This window comes from Vombatus ursinus, unplaced genomic scaffold, assembly GCF_900497805.2.
Source record: "Vombatus ursinus unplaced genomic scaffold, bare-nosed wombat genome assembly UNPS02014909.1, whole genome shotgun sequence".
NCBI lineage: Eukaryota > Metazoa > Chordata > Mammalia > Diprotodontia > Vombatidae > Vombatus > Vombatus ursinus.
The window spans coordinates 4,877,781-4,901,708 of record NW_020954687.1 but is presented as its reverse complement, the minus strand read 5'-3'; the positions used below and the strand labels follow the sequence as shown (position 1 = coordinate 4,901,708).

Here is a 23,928-nt window from a genome sequence, read left to right as displayed (position 1 = left end):
GAAGACAAGTTAGTCTACTTTTGGACAGCTTTCATTGTTAGGAAGTTTAAGGTCCCCCCCCAACACGAAGTTTAAATTTGTCTTTTTTCAATTGCCAGCCAGTGTTCCTGGCTTTAGATAATTTGATAATATTTGTAAAGTATTTTGCAAACCTTAAATCATCATATACACACATATATATATATATACACACACACACACGCATATGTGTGTGTGCTAGCTATCATTATTCTATAATTGCTATTATTCTTTTCTGAAGGTTTTTTTTTTATTCCTAGTCATCTGGTTCAGCTGTATGTTTTAAGAGTTTGTACTTGCACTTGTAGGTTTTTTCCCTACCAGTTAAGAGGAATTTGATTTGTTACCCTGTAAAAACTAAAGTGACTTTGGACAAAAACTTCCATGAAAATGAATGCTCTGAGTGTAAGCAGATGGTGTGGGATAAAATTGAAAACATTCTTGAAAATACTCACATTAAAATCATCACCTCAGCAAAGGCTAATAAACATAAATGCAACATAGACATTTAGAGGAGCGTAGAAAAGACAGAATAAGAGGAATGAAAAGATGGAAGCATCAGAATAGGTCTGTGACAGCCGTTACCATAGCCCTTAGGAATTCTTATGGAGTGTGCACAAATGACTAAAGAATGGGGAATACAATATGCTCCATTTCCTGACACTTCAAATCTCTCTGGAATTTGAACAGCATTCTGTCTTTATGACCAAAATAGATTGAATCTAAAAAAAGGTTAATGTAGCTCTTCACGAATGCCCTGGCTTAGCCAGATTTCCAGGCTTGCAGTGCCCCACACCCTTTCACCTGGACTTCACTATGTTTGATCCATATGAGAAGGTGGGTTTTTTCTCTGAGTGAGACTAAATAGGCGGGAAGATTCCCCCAGCTCTGCGATTGGGTGATATTCTCATTGATCTGTCTCCTTAGTGGTTATTTTCTTTTTTTCCCCTAAAACCTTTTTTAAGTGTCGGTCTTCAAAACCAGCTTTGCTTAAACTTCTAAACTGACTCATTTGCTTTACCTTTCCCCCAAGGGCTGACCAAGAATGAGTCAGAATTACTGGCACTCAGGAGGGGAAACTGATGACATATTCTTGAAATGCGTGCCTTCTCGTTTGGGACACAAAGTTTCACCTGAACTAAAACATTTGGAGAATAGGTCAAATCAATATTTATTTTACACTAGTTGCTTAATTTACTGACCAAGAGGTGACAACCAATGGTTGTCTAGTCTCCAGGGAAACTTGAGAAAAGTTCTAAGAATAAGGTTGCTTGCAGCCAGCATGGCAAGCTGGGATTTTAGTGGGTACCTGGAGTTAAATCAAGGCTTCTGTGGTCAGGCTAGAGTCCCTGGAACTTAGATCTGAGATTCCACCTACTGTATAGGAGAACAGGTAGAACAGAACACATTTGATCTATCTGTGTACCACCTTGGGTCACTCAAAGTTCCCCAAATGACCAGAGCCTAAGTCTTTAATGCCCTTAAACTATTATTTGCAAGCAGACTAAAGATCTTCCTGGCATTTTATCTTAGAATCAGTTGTGACATGGAGATCCATGCAATAGAACTGAAAATAACCTTGAGTTAATGCAGAAAGACATAGCCCCTTCTCAGATAAGATTCTGAGATACTTTCTTGCCTTCTTCCCCTGCTTCATGGTTGAAGAAGACTAGGAGAAATGTCAGAGCAGAGTTGTAGGTACCATGGGAGCCCAAACTCTGAACCCAGAGATCCCCCAACTAAGCATGTTTCCTCTTCATTCACTTAGCATGCATATTCAGGGTCTGAAACTATACCTCTGGTCCCTGACATGTAGAGGCCATTACCATGTTTTATTACAGACTAAGAATAATGGAAAATTTAGGACATTGAATCCCAGTGATGGGACAAGTACCTGGAGTCAGATGTTCCCTTACTATTGGTAGTCATGAATTAAACAGTTCCTTCTAAATTAAAAGTTACATTTCTGACCAAACTATATCCAACTCCAAAGGATTCCTATTGTGCAATGAAACTCAAAATATTTCTTTTTTTTCCTCCTTGTCTATCATATAAACAAACTAAAAGAAGGGAGAAGACAGTTTTAGCCTGATAATTGAGAATGGTATAAAAATATCTACTTCACACAGTCACAATCAGCAGGGGATTATTTCATGGTTTTCAAGTTTCTTCCTTCAATTCTGCAAAGCCATAGAATACACAATAGAAAAAATGAATTTGGTTAGAATAAATGTAGCATTGGGTCTGATGATTAATTTAATATTCTGGTTAGCTGAAAGTTATACATGAGCATATGTGGATTGTCAGTTTTTATAATTTTATCAGTGGATAGGTCATAGTATGCTGGGGGCAGAGAGACCATTCAGGAAGCTTTTGCAATCATTCAGGTAAAAGGTACTGATGGCCTGAAATGCTGTAGTAGCTTAAGAGTTGTGAGAAAAGGATATTTGTGAGAGATGTGGAGGTATAATAAGTGAGACACTGTAACTGATTTATATAAGGAATGAATGAAAGTGAAGAGTGAAGGATGGCTCTGAAGTAGCAAATCTGTGTAACTAGAAAAATGATGTTGGAATTAGAAAAAACAGAGGTCACTTGGGAAAATATGAGTTAAGTATTAGACATTCTGATTTTGAGAGGCCAATAGCATATGCCAATAGGCAGCTGGTGATGCATGGCTAGGGATCAGTTGAAAGACGAGGGCTAAACACGTAGATCTGTGAGTCATCTGCAGAAAAATGGTAATTGAAACCCTGGGAGTTGATAAGATCACCTAGAGAGGGTATAGAAAGAAAAGATGAGGGAACAGAACAGAGTCTTGGGGGGAAACTAATGGTTAGGGGCAGGACATGGATGATGATACAGCAAATGATACTGATAAGAAACAGTTAGACAAGTAGGAGGAGAACCAAGAGAAAAAGCATTGTCATGAAACCCCGGGGAGTATGCAGGAAGAGAGGGTAGTACCACTTGCTACAAGAAAGGATATGAGGACTGAAAAACGGTCATCAGTTTTAACAATTAGGAAATCACTGGTAACCTTGTACAGCTGAGTTTCAATTGAGTAATCAGGGGGCAGACAGATTGCAAGGGGTTGAGAAGTCAGTGAGAAAAGAATAAATGGAAGTAAGGAGTAGGGAGACAAATAGGCCAGTAGCTTGAAAAGCTGGTGGGGTTCAATAAGTGTGTGATTTTTGTTTGTTTTCAAAGGATGAGAGAGGCTTAGCTAGACTTATATGCAGCAAGGAAGCAGTTAGTAGATAGGGAGAAGCTGAAAACCAGAGGAAGGGGAATAACTGAGGGGGCTGGTTTTGGCTACCTCTTTATCTGAGACTAAGAGCAAAAGAGGAGACAACGGGGAATGGTGTCAAAGGGGTTCTGAGGTGCACTTAATGCAGTGGATAGAGTGCTGGACCTGGACTCAGGAAGATCTGAGTTCAAATCCTGATTCAGGCACTTATTATATGATCTTGGGCAAGTGACTTAACCTGTCCACCTCAGTTTCCTCAACTGACAAAATGGAGATAAGAATTTCACCTTCCTCCTGAGATTGTTGTGAATATCAAATGAGCTGTTTTTAAAGTGTTTGGGTACTATGTAAACATTAGCTATTTTTATAGATGCAAAGAAAGGGGAAAGTGGGAGCGCATGGTGAAGGGATTTTATTTCCTTAGGAAAGCATGTCGTGAAGTACTTTGCCGAGGGAGGACCAAAGGAGAAAAAGGTTTGGAACAGCCTTTGTGGGAAGTACAATAGAGTCAATTAGGAAAGAACAAAAGGGTTGTCTTGTATCAGTGAGGGCTCATTCTGGATTCTAAAACAAAAATGTATAATGGATCAAATGAGTTGGGTTGTTTCTTTAGCACTAATCAGTAGCAAAGTGTGGGAGCAGAGGATACGTATGGGAGGTAACCCAGTTTTGGGGTTTGGCAAGGTGTAAGTATTGATAGGAAGAGGGAACAAGGGATTTAAAAGCAAAGGATGCTATCTAGCAGAACTGGTTAACTCCATTGGTCAAGATTGGGAAGAGAAGTAAGTGAAGCCAAAGTAGAGGTGATAGTTGAGAAAAACTGAAGAATGAAGGGACTGGATATCATGGTGAGAACAAAGCATAGTTTTAATAAGAGGGAGGCACAAGAAGAGAGAAAAGGACAGGAGGTTATGGTCACATAAAAATTTCAGAGTTCTTAACTGTTAAGTGGGTCACTATTGGGTGATGATGAAATCAAAGGTATGAATATTCCTAAGATAAAATGAAAGTGTAGGTCATGGGCATGAGCTTGGAAGCCAGGGTGATAAAGGGCAACAACAACATGTATATTGAAATCCCCAAGTCTAGGAGCAGAGGGTAGAGTGCGGAAGATGTTTTTAGTCAGATACTGAATACTGAACTCTTTGAGAAAGGATGGAGAATGGGCTAGACATGTGATAAATCTAGATGAACAAAGCCTAAAAATAAAAGAAGCTGCTGAGGAATGGAATCAGGAGGGTGTTCTAGCTGATCAATTCTACCTTTACAATATCTCTTGTATGGATTTTCTTCCCTTTATCCTTGCTGCCACGACCACCCATAAGAAAACTGGAGAAGGGTTTCAAACTATCTATTACAACAAGAAGCGCTTTACCTATTTAGGCAATAGAAATTTAAGGGTATCCACAAGACTGCTGCAGTATTTTGTCCCATAGCTACATAAAAAGTGAGGCTTATTCCGATCTGAATAACATACATTTAAAAAGGCAATTTTAAATTGCTGAATTTCTTAACATTTGGCATGGCAATGTATTTCATTTTATGGTCACTATTTGATTCTTATGTAGCTTTTTTGGTTCATTGGTGAAATTTCATCCTGGTGGGTTGGAAATGTACAAAGGGCCACTAGAAATATATTTAAAAACTGAAACAGCTGATCCCTTTAGATGCCTTCTCAAGAGGATGGATAAAATACAGTAGGATGCTTTTCAGAAATAGCATAACATGTTGCCAATGATGAAATATGCTCCATTGCCATTCTGCGTAGTGTAATATTCTGCAGTGAATATTATTGCCTGACATAACATCAATGGCAGAGTTTTGCTTTTGTTTAGATAGCCTGGATCCCAGACCATAGGAAGAGCTTAGGAGTCAAGAACCTGAGTTCAAATCCTTTCTCTAACTTACTACCTACGTGACTGTTGACAAGTCACTTGAACTTTCTGGGCCTTACTTTCCTCATCTGTAAAATGGGTTGAAGTTTGAATTAGATGAGGTAGGACTAGATGACCTCTAAGGTTCCTTTGAGCTATATCTATGATCATAAATATTTTCAAACAAAAACTTACATTTTCCCCTGCTTTATCTGAGTCACAATTTCACATTTAGAGAAACCAAGTGAATAATACTTAAAGAATTACAGTACTCATCATTAATCTTAATTTCCCAGCTTTGAACTGAGGTTTGTTTGAAGCAGTATTAGAAAACCCAAGAACATACGTGGAAATTGTTAAATATTTTCATTTCTAAGTGGTTTCCAGAATTTACCATCTTTCTCCATTCCTCATCCCATTTCTCCCCCTCCCCACCCCATGCTGGCTGTCTGTTATGCAGTTATCTTGAACATAGGAAGCACTCAGTAACTTTTTGTTCATCGTTGATAATTTACCTATTCCAAGGCTTCTCTGTAACATTGTTTATAGAGTCTATGCTAAGTTACAATCTAACAAGGTACATTTAAAACAATGTCTTTTCATATTTCAGTAACTTAATCCCTTTAGATAGGGTACAAGATATCAATGTCGTAAGAGAGAATTTTGCTCTATTGCAAAGAAGATGAAATAGCAAGGTTATGTTACATTTATTAAAATGTCTTGCATTAAATACTTCACAATTTTAAGAATTACCAAATTAATTGGAAAAACAAAATTAGGAATATCTCTTATATAACAAATATAAACTTTAATTTTATGATTAACATTTGGATTGAAATTTTTTAAATTATAATTGAAGCAGCTTACTATAATGGATAGAAGATTAGGCTTGGAGTAAGGAAGATCTGTGTTCAACTTCTGCTTCTGAGACATACTAATTATATGACCATGGAAAAGTCACTAAATCTCTGAATACCCACGGCAACTCTTGTAGTGGTGGAGAAGGCTTCCCACATAACAGGAGTTCCTACATATCTATGAAAGCACAGGTCTAAACAACAACAACAAAAAAAAATACAACTTTTTTCAAAATAGCTCATTATTTTATAGCGATGTTCAAAGGATGAATGAATAAATAAATACATGAAACAGATCCATGACATCATAGGTATGGCTATTAAGAATCATGCCTTTTCATCTTATGTAATCCTTGCCCGTGCCCTTCCATAAGTCCTCCATGTTTGATACTGGAGGCCTTTGTGCTGTTATTTCATGAATACTAGTGCAGTAGTCAAGCTAGCATGTATGAGTCTTAAGGTTGCCAAAAAGGCAGCTTGAATATTACAGTAGTATTAATTTTTACATAAAGAAACTAAGACAGACAGAGGTAAGTGACTTGACCAGAGTCACACAACTAGAAAGTATATGGGGTCAAATTTGAATTCAAAGCTTCCTGACTACAGGTCCAGTGATCTATTTATTGTACAAATGTTGTCACATCCTGTTAGAGTGAGTTTTGAAGGAGTCTTCTCATGCTCATATAAATGTGCCAGAAGCTGTGAATGCCCAGTTGGATCAACATGTTCAGTGTAATTGTATTTGTTACAGAGGTTTGGCTTGCAAATTCACCTCTTAATTGCCAGTGTTAATGGGGGGGAGGCATAGGTAATTCTTCATCAAATTATCACTGCTTTGCATTTATATGATGATTGATACTTTTCAAACTAATTTTATATCCCTGACCAATTTTGTATCTATCACTGTTGTTATTCACAACAATCCTCTATAAGAAATAGTCAACCTTCTTTTGCATAGTAAAAAATAGGGTGAAAAAATGTAGTGATTTGTACTGTTATCCTGCTAAGAGAAAATTCAGGATGAGAGTTCTATTGACTGAAAATATACAAAAGTTGATTTAAGAAACTTAACCTTCCTTCATCAGAAAATCTTTTACTTATCCAAGTCAAATTTAACATAAAATGTGTTAATTTATAATTCATATTTATTTAGGTCTAAACTAAAAAGTGAGATGAGTAAAGTATGTATAATGTGGGGGAAGATGTTTTTAAAGGTTTCTAAAAGAAAAATTTATAAGCACTCTACTAGGATTCAGGGAAATCTAGATTCTAGTCCTAAGCAGGCCACTTCACCTTTCTGGGCCTCAGTTTTCTCATTTATATAATGAGGGGCATGAATTAGATAATTTTTAACATCCCTTCCAGTTCTATGATTTCTTCACAAACTGGATCATCATCCTTTCAAAAACAGTGAGCTAACTGTAACAAACTATTAATCCCCTAAATTTCAAATAAAAAACAAACCATTTTGACTTGTACAAAAGAGGAATACTCTACTATAGCCTTTCTTTCTCTCTTTTTTAACCTTCTGATTACTACATAGTCTCCTATTCCTTCTCAGCTTTTCCATAGGTAAACCTTCTGTTAAAAAAAATCACTTGCAAGTTAGATACATGACTTTCTTAAAGTATAAATGATGATCTTAGGATAAATTCCTAATTAATGTGTCTCAAGCTTACCATCAAGTATATAATTATGACCTCTGATATTTATCACTATCTCATACAAGTCAGATCTAATTATGACATAATCAAATTATTTTTGAGTTTCTCTCTGTCTCTCTCTGTCTCTCTGTCTCTCTGTCTCTCTGTCTCTCTGTCTCTCTCTCTCTCTCTGTCTCTCTCTCTGTCTCTCTCTTTTGGTGAAGCAATCGGGGTTAAATGACTTGCCTGTAGTCACACAGCTAGTAAGTAAGTGTCAAGTGTCTGAAATCTGATTTGAACTCAGGTCCTCCTGACTCCAAGGCCTGAGCTCTATCTATTGCGCCACCTAGCTGCCACAGAGTTTATCATTTTAAATTTTTTAAATGCCAAGTTCCATCAAATCCTCAGCTTTAAAAAAAAAATCTCCATTTGCAAATCAAATGCCAATACTTCTCTGTTTTTTTTTATTATTATTCTTATTCTATATAATTCTCCTCAAATAATCATCACAAGTCCCTTTGGCTCTAAATCTATGATCCTATGAAGCTATCAATCTTGTCTTTTTTTTTTCTGTTAAACTTTGTCTTATAATCTGTGAAACTACATGAAATTAATTGAGTAAACAATATACCTAAGTACATGATATATACCTTTATCCCATATATTTTGGCCTTTTCTATACAGAAGATATGTACCCAGCATTCCCAGTGGCTAGGGCTATACCCACAATGACAATTTTATTGTTCATTTTAATCTATTCCCAAATCTAAAATGTTATCATTCTAAGTAACTATTCTGTTACTAAGATGAATCTGAGCAGCTTCACATAACACTGAACAATTTTTTTTAAAGCACAAAACACAACAAATTTTAGGTTTATTTTGAATGACTTCCATTCACTTACTCAAAGTTTTACTGTCCACATCAGCTATTGGGAAATCCCCATGGCCACTTTACATTGCTGTGGCCCTGACATAGAGATGCAATTATTCATTGTTTTCCTATTTAGTTATGTATTGTGAATGGCTTAGGACAATTAAAAGAGTACACCATGACCCAACTGTAGTGGATGAGCAGTGCTGACCTTAAAGATACAGTACAGAATTCATCATTATGACATTTCTTGGGATTAGAGTAATCTATTATGATGGAAAGAACAATGGATTTAGAAGTAAGGAGAGATTTTAAGTGGAACCCTCCTTTTGATATTAATTATATAACCATAACATTAGTTGTATAACCATGAACAAGTGACTTAACCTCTCCGAGCCTCAGTTTACCCATTTGTAAAACAAAGGGGAAAAAACCCTCTAATACCTTGTAGGGATTTTGTAAGGATCAAATGTGATCAAGTAAGTGCTGCTTTGCAAACCTTAAAGCACAGATTCTAAATATTATTACTGGCATTAGCTCTCCCCTTAATAAAAGAAGGGCTTAGACTAGATGGTCTATAAGGTTCCTTATACTCTATCGTTCTCTAAATTATACAACTAATCTAAACTATGAAAATGGAAAAAAAAACAAGCAAAGGACCTTCTTGGAGAAGATATAAACAAGTTACATAAGTCAAAAGAATTCAATGAAGCAGAGCAAAAATGCTAAAGAATTTTAACTGTGAGTATGACAAAAAGGGATAGAGATGCAACAATGAAATAATAACTCTGGTTTATGAAGTTCCTATCATTTAAACAGTTCAGAATTTGGTAACTTCGTAATAGTTTACATGTCCTCTGACTCAGAAATCTGGAAGAGATAGACCTCAGAGATCATTTGGTTTTGGAGGGGGGTGGGAGAGGTTTGGTCTAAATCTATGATTCTGTTGGTATAGGGAACTGTGGCGGGGGGGGGGGGGATGAATTTCCTCTACCAATGCCTGTCAGCATCACCTCTGCAAGTTAGCCTTAGGGAGTGGCCTGAGGCATCGAGAAGTTCAGTGAATTATGCAGGGTCACAGAGTCAATATGGTATGTATCAAGGATTAGCCTTAAATCCAGGTCTTTTTGACTCCAGGGATACCTCTCTACCCAGGATACCATGCTAATTCTCAACCCTTGTTTTACAGCTAAGAAATTAAGGCTTACAGAGGTTAGTTGTCCAAAATCACAGAGCCCATTTATAAAAGTACTGGGAATAGTACTCAGGTTTCTTGACTCTAATTCCAAAGCTCTGTCCATGATGTCATGCTGCCCTAATCAAAAATGAACTAGAAGCCTGAGGATAGACAGTGAATGGGTTAGGAATCTAGAGTAAGAAGAAATCAATAAATCAGAGTCATGGCAGCAACATTACTTAGATGGAAAGAATACTGGGATCTTTAAGGACAAAAAAAAAATGTTGTTCCAAGCACTCAGTATAGACAACCTCAGTGCTCTGGTAAGTATCAAGAAATGACTAGAAAGAACATGGAATGTGCCCAATACCTTGGTACTGAGGTCTTGAAAAATGGATAAGGGCAAAGAATTTCTCTCAGGTACACTGTAAATCCTGGCACCAAACAAAGATTTGCCCTCTGAGACAGGCAAAATTCTGTAAGTGCCTTTTGACATCAATCAATAAAAAGAACTTTATATAGATAACTGCTGAGTTTAGAACTTTAACAGCAGTTAATGTGCCCCAGAAGGTACCTTACTGACCACCGAGGCCAAAAAGGATAACCCTTTAACAGCAACCTTACAATGTTTTAAGTTCACAGTTGCCTGTATGCTATGGGACCCTTGGTTGTATTAAAAAAAAAAAGAAAAGAAAAGAAAATCAAGTTAACATTGTGTTTACACTTGCAAACCTTGATTACTTTATTCCCCTTAAAAGGAAAAAAAAAGTTCCAGACCATTTTCCGGACATGTTTTTTGAAACTGTTTAATGCCAAAACTTTTCTTTAAAAATATGAAATTAAAAGAGGTCTTAGTCAAAACAGTCATGTTAGTTTTTTATGTATAGATTGCAGACACAGTAAAAAGGATAATGAGTCAGATTCCTCGGGTTTCACAATGGACTATATACTTTGTACTTGGAAGGAAGATGGAGACACTCAGATTGTTTTCACATTTTTGTCTTCTGTTTAGTCTATGTTGGTCAAAAAGGTTTGCCTGGAGTAAAGGACTGGTAGTAAATACTAATTTTCCAATCTTGAATGAACACATAGTTCAGAAAAGTCAGTTGAAAATGTTTTCAGTGGATAATGATCTCAAGTATCTAACCACAGGTAATCCAGTTGCCCATTTCTACCTCTAGGCAATCAGATCTGGATTTTGATTTAAAACTGAGGGGAAGTATCCTCTGACATACAACAACCAGAATAGGAGAGAGAAGGGGAGAAATTGGAGCAGGGAGAGGAAATACATTGCATTTAAACTCACCTTCATGTAGTTTTGAAGTTCTCTTTTGAGAAATCTTAAATTTTCACACAACCAATATATTCCTTATGACATTTGATTTTACTAAAGCTTACACTGCTGACTACCAGGATGCCATAGTAGCAACAGCAAGATTAAGGAGGTCCAGATGGGTCTCTATCCTGCCCCAATGTGCTAGACAATTGAGAAATACAGTTCAACATAGGGAACTGCTTCTTCAACATTTTTTTTCTGGAATCCATATGTTCCCAATACTTAGGGAAACCAGTCCCACATTCAGTCCAAACTTCAGCATGAGAGTCATTGGCCTAACCTCAACAATTGCTGATATTGCTTTGTAGTTTCAACTGCAGGCATTTTTAGCCCCTTTAGAGTGGTTAGAGTAAGCAAAGTGCTGTATTTTAACCTATTGTGCAATGTGGGGCACATGTGTATGTGCATGAATGTGTGTAGTCTTCACTTACAAAGTGACATCTCTGACCTACCTGAAAGCTATTGTTAATGATAACATTTTCATCCTGTTCCCACAACAGGCTCTTGCATAGCTTGGGGGGCAGGAGAGTGGGGGAAGGAAAGAAGTTAAAATGTGAAATGCTGATGCTTCACATGCCTCAGAAAGAACTCATCTAAATGGTGTGCACAAAGATCATCCCAGGTTTATTTCTGAATTCCATAAAATGGAATTTTGCATGTGCACCGTTTTCTCTGCTAACCCTGAAGAAAAGATTTTTATCCCAAAGTTCTCATATCTGATCAGCATGTAGTTAATTTTCCTTGGTGAATGAAAATCAAGTCTAAATTGACTAGACCAACTGCAAGTTTTTTTTTTTGGTTCAAAAACACTGAATTTGGCCATATAAATGTTTTCCATAGAGCAATTGCCATTAAAGTTTTAAGGGGAATTTAAGAAACGTTAAATCAATGGTTTTATACTTGACATTTCAGAAAACAACTTATTTTTTAAAATTTTTCTATTGCTTCTCATTTAAAAAAAGGCTTAAGTGTAACTTGTGTGTGTGTGTGTGTGTGTGTGTGTGTGTGTGTGTGTAATTAAAAGCCTAATGTCTTCAAAAGCTAGGAATGTCTTGTGTCATTTCTTCTGTAACTCAAATATGTGTTCAATATTTGTGTAATTTAGGACAGTTGGGCTAAGTTTACATAAAAGCAAACCTTCAGCATGAGTGAAAAAAAGTTCTATGTGAAAATGTGCAAAGAACTGCATGTTTTATATCATGTAGACAAAACATCTGGAATGACTAGTTTTCACTTTTCATTTGGACATACTGGTAGCATAATTAACACAGCCTTGATGAACATCTTTTCAGTCTTTCTTTGTATTCCTTTAGAATCCATCTGGACAATCATTTGTTCAAATTAGAATTATTTCTGATAGAATGTGTTTATACGAAGCTAGGTATGTTGTTCTTGTACATTTTCATAGACATGCACATGTACAGATGCATACTATTTAATCAAACTTATCCAAAGTTTTTCTGGATTTCAGAATAGGATTAAAAGTACTTCAGATATAATGGAGATAATACTGGCTGAAGAGTCTTAAAAATCTGAGTTCTAATCCAGACCCTTATCCTAACTAACTGTGTGACCTTGCAGAAGTCATCTGTCTTCTCTGGGCCAAGATTTCTTCATTTGGCATTTATACGATATACTCTCTAAAGTCTCTTTAAATGCATTCTTTGACTACAGGTATTTGTGTTTTTGTCTCTTAGCTATACAATTAGTAGTAGCAGGAGAAATCAATTAACTTTAGGATAAAAAAATCCATCCAAAGTTTGTGTTTTATATATTTGTAGCAATATGCATTCTTGTTTCTGTTTACCATTTAATTGCAAAGAAAATTAACTTAAAGAAATACTAAATGTATCACTCTTTAATATTGTACATGTATCTTCTTGCTAAAATTCAGCCAAACTGGGAATGTGCTGCCAATTTAAATTAAACTTTTGCATCTGGGTAGTTATTTCTTATAATTATTTTTTAAGCAGAGATACATAAGCTGTTTATTAATTATGAAAAGATATGTACAAACTGATATAAGTTCTTAAATTCTTCAGGCTTGGAGAACAGATCTATATGGTGGGTTTTTCTGCATAGGAAATTTTATTTAAACAGTACATGAAAACTGTACAAAGGTTCCAATAATGATAAAGTATTTGCAAAAATGTTGCACCTGGAACAGGGAGAAGTAAAGAGGGCAAAGGTCAAAACTAAGCATTAAGGCACTGACTAAACAGACTTTAGACTCAGTTGAAAAGTCCAGACATCCCCTGCAGTGTCATCTTACAACTCTGGTTTTCTTCTTTTCAAAATGTAGTAATCCAGAAATACAACCAAATCACCAGCAGCTTAGTCTTCCTTAAATTAAAAAAAAAAAGCAAAAAAAAAAATCCCTTTCATTCTCCCCATTTAATATAGAGTTTTAAAAAATTAACCCCTCTATATCTTTTGACCAACCAAAAGGATAGGTTTGTTTTTTCCTTGTCAGTGTCATCACTCACATCTTAAGTTCCTCCCGTTCTATAGTCTGCATATTTATTGGCTGACAATGACCAATTTATTTCAATGAAACCTCAATGTGCCATCAATAATGTCCCAAAAAATTGCTGGATTAAAAAATAGCAATCAACGTTTGTAAAATTACTTCACTGATTCATACAATTATATGTATATATGTATGCATATATGTGTGTGTATACACACACACACATATATACATATATATACATATACATATATATATATACATATATGCACATACACACATTTCAATTGCAGCCTTCCTTAAAGATAGTTTTAAAACGAGAAGTTTTGAGGGCATTCCATAGCTTAAACCTATAAGAATTTCCAGACTCAATTCTCTTGGGCAGATTATTAGAATTTCAGATGATCTGATACAGAACTTGCTTTCAAATTCTTATTGACATTGTCACCTACTGGTTTACTTAAATTCTTTGTTGATATAAGCAAGATTTTGTTTACTTTAGTCGGGCAGGCAGGAGCACTAACAGAAGGCCTTTTAAGTCAAACCAGTTATTTCCCTTCAGGAAAGTTGTGAACTATCTCTCAAGACTAGAAAAAGAGAGAACTGATCAGGTACTTGTGTGGAAATAATACAGAGAAGAAAGTAGTAAGGGACCAGCTGAGGACACTGGCCAGTCATTTGATTATAATGTGATTTTTGTTCTTTGGTTTGAAGGATTGTGAATTTCAAGACATCAAAGACAGCGATAGCATTTGCCAACCCTTCCTCAGCTCCCAGGCAGCTACATTTCCTCAAAATAATAGTGAAATGTTGAGGCTGAACCATAGGCGCCATTAAGGGCAGGTTAAAATTCTAAATGCAGAAAGTTGGAATTAAGACAATGGTGGGAAACCTTTTATGCAAAGGGCCATCAGGAACTGTGTAATGGACTATGAGCAAGGCATTTAGAAGTGGATAAAAATGATTGTCTCAGGAGAGGTAAAGAAGCCTTACTCTCTGGTGTCTTTGCCCCAGAATGTTCAATCTAGTCCCCTAATATAGAAAGAGAGACAGTATCCCAGGCAGATGCTGTGAATTGATAATGACTGAACAAATGCTAGAGCTTTTCCTGGGTCCAGAGTGAAAGGCAAAGCATTAACTGGTTCAAATCTTGCTTGCCTCTGACACTTATCACCTGTATAAAATTGGGCAAGGTATTTAACCAAGTTGGATTTCAATTTCTTTCCATAAAATGAGGGCTTTGGACTAGATGGTCTCTGAGACCTCTTCTAGCTCTAAATGTATGATCCTATATATAACATACCTATACAAATGATACATATATGTATCATAATCTATCAATTCCAACAACCATAGTCAAATGAAAATGCAAAAATATCTTCCAGACACAAACATAAATAATTTTCAGGTGTCATTCTCCACTAGGATTATCCTTGATACTGCTTGATTATGAGTGATCAAGAGTTAGCTATATTTATTAAATAACAATATAGGAAGAGAAGAAAAGAACACAGCTTCACTATAAAACTCTTCTTCAGACACGTTAAAGCTTCAACAACATAAAATTATGACACAAAACACATTTTAATAATTTTATCCTTAGATGAATTTATACAATCTGGTCCACGGACAGCAAAAATGAGATAGAGAAAGGCTTCATCAATACTAGAGATTGTACATTGTACTCATTTCCTTTTTTCACCCTTTGATTGATTTCTGGCCTAAAGACTCATAGAATATTTTGTTCATTCTGGGAGGCAGAGTAAAAACAAAAACAAACAAACCACCCCAAAACCAATCAATTGAGATTTATTTTCCAGGTGGATTTTGCTCTTAATCATGATTTGACAATAGAAGTAAGTCTATGGTACCTTAGGTTTCATGGTAATACAAATAAATGAAAAAGGCTTAATGGAGGCAGGGGTTTATCATGTTTTGTGTAGCACATCATATACGTACCCAGAAAGCAATAAAAGTGGTTGAGACTTATACATCATAAGTACTTTAACTCTAGAAGATGGTGCTTAAAAGAAAATTCACCTGTGTTTGGAATCATATAGGCAGCTTTAGGATCATGGGGGGAAAAAAAACAAAACTTAGAGAGCAATTCTAGGCCAATGCCCTTCTTTTTACAAATACTATGAAGACTGAGATCCAGAGTCAATGAATGACCTGCTGGAGATCCCTTTGGGAGTAAATGATATAACCAACATTAAATCCAAAATTTCTGATTCCAGATGGAGGGTCCGTTCCATTATGTGACACTGACTGAGCTTACTTTCCTGCTTCTGTTACAGTTCATTTTTTTATGATGAACTCTTCATTGTGACTTCCATCGTTGTTGCAAGTTAACAAAATGAAAATTTTGCACATTCCTCTACGTAAGGGTATAGATTTGATGAGGCTTCTTAAGGTGGCTAGAGAATCAAGCCTCCCAAATTTGAGAGAGCAGTGTTGAATATCTGCATTAAGATCTGTTCAATAGCAGCTATCACTTTAAAATATAATTTATTGTCTCCTTCAAGCCCCTCTTCACCCCAAACTGTGATTTTATATATGTAGGAAATCAACATATGGAAACCTTAAAAATATATATCAGTCATCCTTTTTTTTCAAACATGATGCATATATACTAAGATGTTTTGAAGCTGAGATATAAATACTGACTTCTGAGACCACTTCTCCTCCCATTGTTCCCAAGGCTAGCCTCCTGTTAGCATTTTTCACCCCCTGAGGCTTTTCCTAATTCAGTATACGTCTTAGGTTTGATTTTGGCCCAAGTCCAACTAATGTCTTTACTCGAAGAGCAGCCTAAATTTCCATTTAAATCCATTCTCAATTTTAAAAAAGTTAAAAAGTTTTGTCATAGTTTCTTTTTAGCAGCAACCAAGAGCAGCACAGCTATTTGAGTCAATTACTGTCCAGAAGTATAAAACAAACAAATACTTTTTGGTGTATGATATTTTTAATGTATCTAATTCAGTTTAATAACAGACGTATGTCAGTAACTCCTAATCTTGACTTTTTTTTTTTGTCTTTTCTGTATACTGCATAGATATTCTGGCTAAGAATACTTCAACTACATAAGTGAACTCCTCTGTTAAGCCTCATTAAATGAGAACACCATTCTTGCATACCATGCTATTACTTGCTAAAGCTAATTCCAAATGCCTGGGTAATAACATTATGAAGAAGATATGGCCCAAGCTTCTCCCTGGATGGAATAAGCTTCTGGAGTAAGCATTTTGGTTAAACAGATTTCTTTCTCCCTCTAAATTAAAACAAAAAGTCCAAAATGATCCCTTCCTATAAGTTCCTGTAGTCATTTCAGGTGACAACTTCAGGAAATTCATCACATTTTTATATATTCATAGCGTACCTCAAGCATTATGTCAAATTTTCTTCTTCTTCTTCTTCTTTTTTATTTCAGAGAATTAGCTCAGAACCTGTTTGCCCAGATGGCTGAGAGAGAGGGGCTGTGTATACATGTATGAGAACCATCTCCTGATTACTGGTGTTGAAAGGGCAGAAGCTGTGACTCAAGTGATTTACATTGGGAATTAGCTAGTTTTGTAGTCATAGCAAAACTAATATAAATTAAATATTCTTAATTATTTTGGCTCTGGCTACTAAGGGCAAAACACAAAGGCAAGATTGATGCAGGCAACTTCACAATGGCCCTACTGATTTCTCTACTGGCCCTTCCTCTGCACATGGTCAATTAGAATTGAAAATCCTGTGCTGATTTCATTCGCTGGAATTTTTAAGCAGGTCAGGAAGAAAGATGTTATTGAAAGGAAAAGTCTCATCTAAATAAGAAAGGAGCACGTGGCCATCTGGTCTAGCTATACCATGCAGAAATTCATTTACATTTGCTGGGAGTCTTGATGTTTGGAAAAATCATACTGAAAAATGAACCCCAAATCTGTTTGTAGTAAATAGCCCAAATGTGTGCTTAAAGAAAAATCTAGAAAAATGCATGGCACAGTCCATTTCCTATCTGTGATGCATGAGCCCATCTGACCCCAGTGCCTCCCTGAGCTTCACTGAGGTTCTGGCCCTAAAGCTTTCAATCATTCTCAGAGCACTTTTGCTCCATGGACATATCAACAGAGCAACCGATCTGCTGAAAAGTTGTGCAAAGAAGAATTTTGAACTGTTTCCACTTCATAAAAATCTGCATTTATACCTAAAGAGGAAAATGTTAGGGAAAAAAAAAGTTTCTTTACTTTCTTGATGTTCCCATGTATTCTACACACAATGCAACATTGTTTATAGTTCAAAGGAGTAGACTAAGGGGGAAAAATAAAACTCTACTTTTAGGAAGAAACTATAAATGCGAAATTACTTTTTAGGAACCACATGGTGAGAGTATTTGGGATGAGGGGGAGAGAAGAAAACTTGGATTCAGGGATATTTCAATTTTTTAAATGAGTGCAATAATTAGAGCCAGAGGTCGCTCTTTATGATTAAAAATATTTTTAGATGAGGCATGATGCACAGTAAATACACAATGATCACAATATTTCTTTAGCTACCTATTTAGATGCGCTTCTCTGCTAAATATAAGTTGATTTTTCTATCCAACTTTTGTTCAGCTGACCTACATGGAAATTCAAACTGTAAAACCCATCTTAAAGTCTGGTTATTCTATCACATACCAAAAAAATAAATAAATAAAATTCTTTGTTTAAAAAAAAATCACCTGCATAGCTTCTGCATATTTTTACAGGATAGAAGTTTTGCTTTAAGGAAGATGCAGAAAATAATGGACAATGAAAAATGCATTCTAATGAAAACATATGCATTTTTATATATCCCCGATGTCACATATACATTGGTGCATTTATCCATTCAATGATGTGTAGTCTGCCATTTCATGTGAAACATTAGCATTGTGTAAGAGCAAACTGTACTCTTATAAATTGTTCTTTCTTAGTAATGCACTGAAAAAACTATTTGTTCTTGAACTGGAGTTACATAGCCTGACTATTTCAATCAAGGCCATTATCTTCATTTCTTTGAAAGATGCCTTTTAGTAACCTGTCCCCCTACTGGGTGGCTCTGTGCGCTGTTGTCACAAAGAAGCTGAAAGTTCAGTCCTACTGTTTATCCATATTTCTTTCTTTAATAAGCTAAATGAGTTCTGCAGCTCTCACAGGCAGAACTTTGAGGCTTTCCTAGAAGAACTGCCCATGGAGGGATTACAAATTGAGGCCTAAGCGCTTGTCCAAAAAGTTACATATTAGTTCAGAATCTTCCCACATAGAATGTCACCCAACTTGTGTGACCTGTTCTGTGCCTAAGTTCAAAATGTGTCCACTGATAAAGTTGTATCTTAGGGAATAAGTTTTCGCAACAGAAGCAATATTAAAGGGAAAAACCATGTTTGTTTTAATTTTAAAGATCACATTAATTTGATAAAGTTGATCTCTTTAATATATTAAAACACTGTTTACAAATACTTTGAAAGTCCTATTAAATATATGGTTCTCTGCAATAGATATGCAACATAAAATGATGAGATAACATTCTAACATTTAGAAATCAAATCAAATATATACATAAATATATAATAAATACTTAGTAATTATTTTCTGGTATTTACACATAGTATTTCTATGAGCATGTTTGCATGTATATTGTAATGTATTAATAAAATTCAGTGTACTTTTAGGAAAATAATATTGTGTTACACTTTTTTAAAATGTATTAGCAAAAGATACAAGAATGCAAATGGCATCTGTAAGTTAGAAGATCCTTAAAAATGCTAGAAGATAAATACAGGAAATTTACCAGCCCACAAAAAATGTAATCCACCCACTATCCAATCAGGATATATGCAGATAGTAAAACATATGAAATCATCATTCTTTACAACTCATTTCACGTAACATTCTTCTCCCTCTATGGAAATGGATCTTAGCAAGGTACATTTTAGAGTATTTCACAATTTTACATAGCAAGAAAAAGCAAAATCAAATCAATAAATTTCACTGTATTTGATATCTCTTATTTCAGAAAATCTGAAAATTGTTTTTTAAATCTTCTCTTCCTATTTATGTCACTGCAGTTCAGTTCCCTCTGGAGTGGAAATGAACACTCAACCGTTACATTAACAAAGCACTCTAGAACCAGGGAAGCTGCCTGACTATCTTATTGTGATAAACATGACCATAATGACATATGGACACATCTTCAAGAGATGGCCAAGATTCTAATACGCTTTGCCTCTGTGTATAGTTTAACCCCACAAATACCTGAACTTCTTATGGGCACACACCCAACTGATGGACATCAGTGCTTGGAAATGCTTTCTACGAAGACAAAATTTGGGGGAGTGATGACATCACCTGAAAATCTGGACACCTCTCTGATGTAACTGCATGAGTATCTGAGGGAGGGGAGAAAGGAAGAGAAGAGGGAGAGAGGGATGGTAGAGAAATGGAGTGTGGGAAGATAGAGGAAAGAGAGGGAAAAAATAGAAGTTGGGAGGGGAGGGGGGGAAGAGAGAGATCTTCATGCCTTTGTGAATGGCATCATCAGCTATGCTGTAATCTTCTGCAAGATTTGGAAGTCTCCCCATTAACCTCGGACTTTTTGCAGGTTTCCTACTGCAGAGTTCATTCCAACCACCCTTACTGTGCTTTTATAGGCTAATGATTCCTTGTGAAGCAATGTATTGATAATACTAAACAATCCAGATGTGGAATGGCATTAGGGAATTGGTTTCTAAACCAAATGAGTCAGGCGGGGGTATACGATATCGCTGCATGAGTTGCTGGGTCTCTGGAGACCTGGGGTACGATGGAAAAGGCATATGTTTGGAGGGGCGATGAAAGGGTTAAAATCGAGGCTGCCCAGGGTAAGAGAAAGGGGATATTGTTGTCTTTAATCTTTCCGCAGTGTGTGTAAGACTCCCATCCCTGATCTGCACATAGCAGTGGAATAGGCTTGGCATGCATTGCTGCGTGCAGGCTCCTTGATTGTAGAGAGGGGAGGAAAAAAAAAAAAAAAACCTGGCTGGACTCCAGACAGGCTAGAGCTCTGTTGATCATTATGTCTAGCCTTCAGGTGTCTCAGCTCACAGTGGGCGGTGGTGGGGGGAGGTGTAGATAACATGAGGGTAGACAAAGAAAATTAAATGGTGTATTTTTAAAAGATTGTGTGAAAATTCACGTCAAAGTCCTTCTTTAAAATTAATCCTAAAGTCTCAGTGCCTCCCTCCTCTCCCCAATTAGAACACACAAGCCTCTACTGGAGCAGATTTATTTAAGCCATAATTAAGAATGTCTGGAACCCTTCAATAATTTCCTTTATTAGTTAATATTCTTTTTAAAAAAAAATTACCCAAATAACATTTTCCTTACAAACTCTTCTTTTCTTCCCATGCTTTGTTACTGAGCAAGCCCTGATACATCCATGAAAAACAGATTTGATTTCACCCCCCACCTCCCTCCACTACCACCCCTAGGAGACTTTTAGCATGCAACTTTTAAAAGATTTCGATGATTCTAGAAGTAAAGGCAGAATGACCTGATATGTTAGATTATCTAAGTGAAGAAGGGAAGAAGCGATAAGTGAACATCTTTTACCCATTTGGTTAGATTTTCTTTTCTAAGGATAAAACCAAGTGCTTTTTTTTTTAAAAATTCTATTTGAAGTCCATAAATCTTACATGGAAAGCAACTTAGATGCTAATCATATCTTTTTTTGCTAGCCAGTAAAGATGAAAGAGAAACCCAAAATTATTTTTCCGTCTGGCAATCTGCTGTGAAGAAGCTCTCCCTCCTCACTCCACCCTATTAGGAATTTTTTTGGGGGGGGGAATTCTTTATACATGGAAGGCTGGAATCTGAGACATTAAAGCTGTCTCTCCAGTCTGCCATTACGCTGACCAATTTCAGACTCCTGTAGAACTGTTTGGGTTTTATTTCTTATTTTAAAAATAAGCTCTGAAATCCTTCCACAACTATAAATACTAAAATGGAGAGGGCAGTTAAAAAAAAATAAATAGAAAGCCAGCCCTGGCTTGGATCCATTGTTCAAAATTTAAGAGCTATTTGCCCCCAAGTGCCTTAGCTGTCTTTCATTGCTAATTATAATAACTGTCAGATGTCTGGAAAGTCTACAGTGCCCTTGTCAGAGGAGTCAGCAAAGTTTGTCTTTTATTTTTCTTGGGGACAGATCAAATCTGATTAGACACAGAGACCAAATAGAAAAGAACAAAATACATATGTGTCTGCCTTCGGTTTTCCTTCTGAACAAAGCGGCACATAGCTATGTTCTGCGGTGAAGCCCTCATGTAGCTACCCTAAGGGATGACTGACTTTTATTTTTTGTTCTTTTATCTTTATTAGACCGAAACAGACAACATCTGTCCAGAAATGATTTTTCTAGTAATTTGCATTCTCATTAATATCCACAATCACAGGTAGAGGTTTTTAAAAAGTCTCATATACTTCATGCATATGGCATATAAACTATTTAAATCAGGGCACTTTATGAAAAAAAAAATCATACTTACAATTTCAGACCAGCTAGCTGTGTGAGTTTCTTGCTACTGGGTGGCAGAATTAGTCTGGTCCTTTTCTGATGCAGGTGCAGAATTCCAATTTTTTCCTGCCTAAGGAAGGCAAAAAAGTGCTTCATAAAGTCACTCCCAAGTCAGCCACTTGTGTTCAGACATCCCATTGCTTCTGTGAAAGCTGTACTATCTGCAGTTCTGAATTGAACTAAATTACAGCCCATGTGAAAGACAGGGGAAGGGAGTCATGTGGGACACATACAGCTACCCTATTGGCCACAAAGACATAACTTAGGCATTCTGCCTTTTTCATCATTGGTTAATAGTTAAAACTGAAAGCATCTAGGTCCACCTAGTGAGCTTATTTTCCTTTATGTGTGGAAGAATGACTGTAGGATTTTACAGTGACAGAATTAGTTAAGAAAGAGACTGAAGTCATCTTTCACAGAGACTGGTGGGTGGGGATTAGAAGGCTAGGTTGTTGTTTTTTTCAAGTATCCCCCCTCCCTTCAACACACACACACACACACACACACACTCACACGACACACACACACCTTCTTCTCTTCTTCAGCAATCTTGCCTGTTCTTTGCTATCAGGAAAGCTTTCTTTTGCAGTTAACTTTGTCAGCAGCAGAGAGTGAGGAAATCAGCATTATGTTGCCTTCAAAGAATTCAGTCCTAAATCGAAGTCCTCAATATTTTCAAAGGAAGTCATTTCAAATCGATCATATTTTGATGACTTGCACTGGTTCTACAGAAGTTCCAGGCTGCCTGACCAGTGTTCATTAGCATCACTACCCTAAACTCTACTTCCTTTGTGAATAGCTGTTAGTGTGCTAGAAAGCAGGAACTTGAAGCATCTTTCTACTATTCTTGGATATGTACAATGCAATCATGGCAATGGAATAATTCTAACCAGACAGGGAAAACCATTAATTCTTTCATTATGGAGCAACCTTCTTCATTTGCCTGATTGGACAACACAGAATGAAACAAAATGATCTCACAGATGACATAAAAGACCTCTCCCTCCCCTTTCCCTCCAATTTCCTATCTTCATTTTTTTATGATAGCTAAGAGTATGGGAGATGTATTGTTTTACAATCTCCACACAAGGCTGTAAATTGTATAACATCCCATAAATTTCAAGGGTTGTGTGTGTGTGTGTGTTGTTGATGTTGCTGCTGCTGCTGGTGTTTTGTTGGTTTTTTTTGTTTGTTTTTACAAATCATGGCACAGCAGACATGCTTGTCTTGTGTACAAACTTATTTTCAGAGTTACACATAAACTAAACGCACACGTCTGTGTCTTGGAGAAGGGTTTACCGTACCAGCAGTACTCTCCCATAGAACCAGGTCAGGATTTTTTCCATGGCTTGCTGAATTTACATACTTTAGCATAACTATAATAATGTGATTTAGAATAAGGTACATTGCACTAATTGTGAATAGGGGATTATAGAAACTGCTCCTGGGACTGAGATTATGATAGCAAGCAGCCTACCTGAATCTCTCTGAGATTATTAGTATTTAACCAGAAAATGAAGAGAGTAGCCATGACTATGGACTACAATGGCAGCTGCCATGTCACAAGATAGTATATGTTGTCTGTGATGTGGGAAACTTGGGGCATGCTTGGCGTTAGGCTGTTTTTTCCTAGCAGATTCAGAGGTAGCATTATTTCTCTGGCATACACGATTGTTCTCTGGGTGTGGTTAGTGCTTAAATTAAATTATGGGAAAAAGAGCAAGTTAACCTTCAGAGTTCTTCTCATCTCTTCTTTCTTTACCATATCCCCACATCATGATGTTACCTCACCTTAGTTACCCATTGTCCTCAAGCTAACAACTGAGTCCCTGGAGCTCCTCCAGGCAGTGTCTCTAGATATCTAATCTATGCTT

General features: G+C 36.4%; 1 long non-coding RNA gene across 3 annotated transcripts in view; it reads right to left on the bottom strand.

The window, feature by feature from the left end:
* Window positions 1-22,213, bottom strand: part of LOC114029009 — a 96,122-nt gene extending 73,909 nt beyond the window's left edge. For all 3 annotated transcript variants that reach the window (XR_003567438.1, XR_003567437.1, XR_003567436.1), the window contains exon 1: window positions 22,026-22,213. This is a non-coding gene — a long non-coding RNA (uncharacterized LOC114029009). The remainder of the gene's footprint in view (window positions 1-22,025) is intronic.
* Window positions 22,214-23,928: the final 1,715 nt, after the last annotated feature.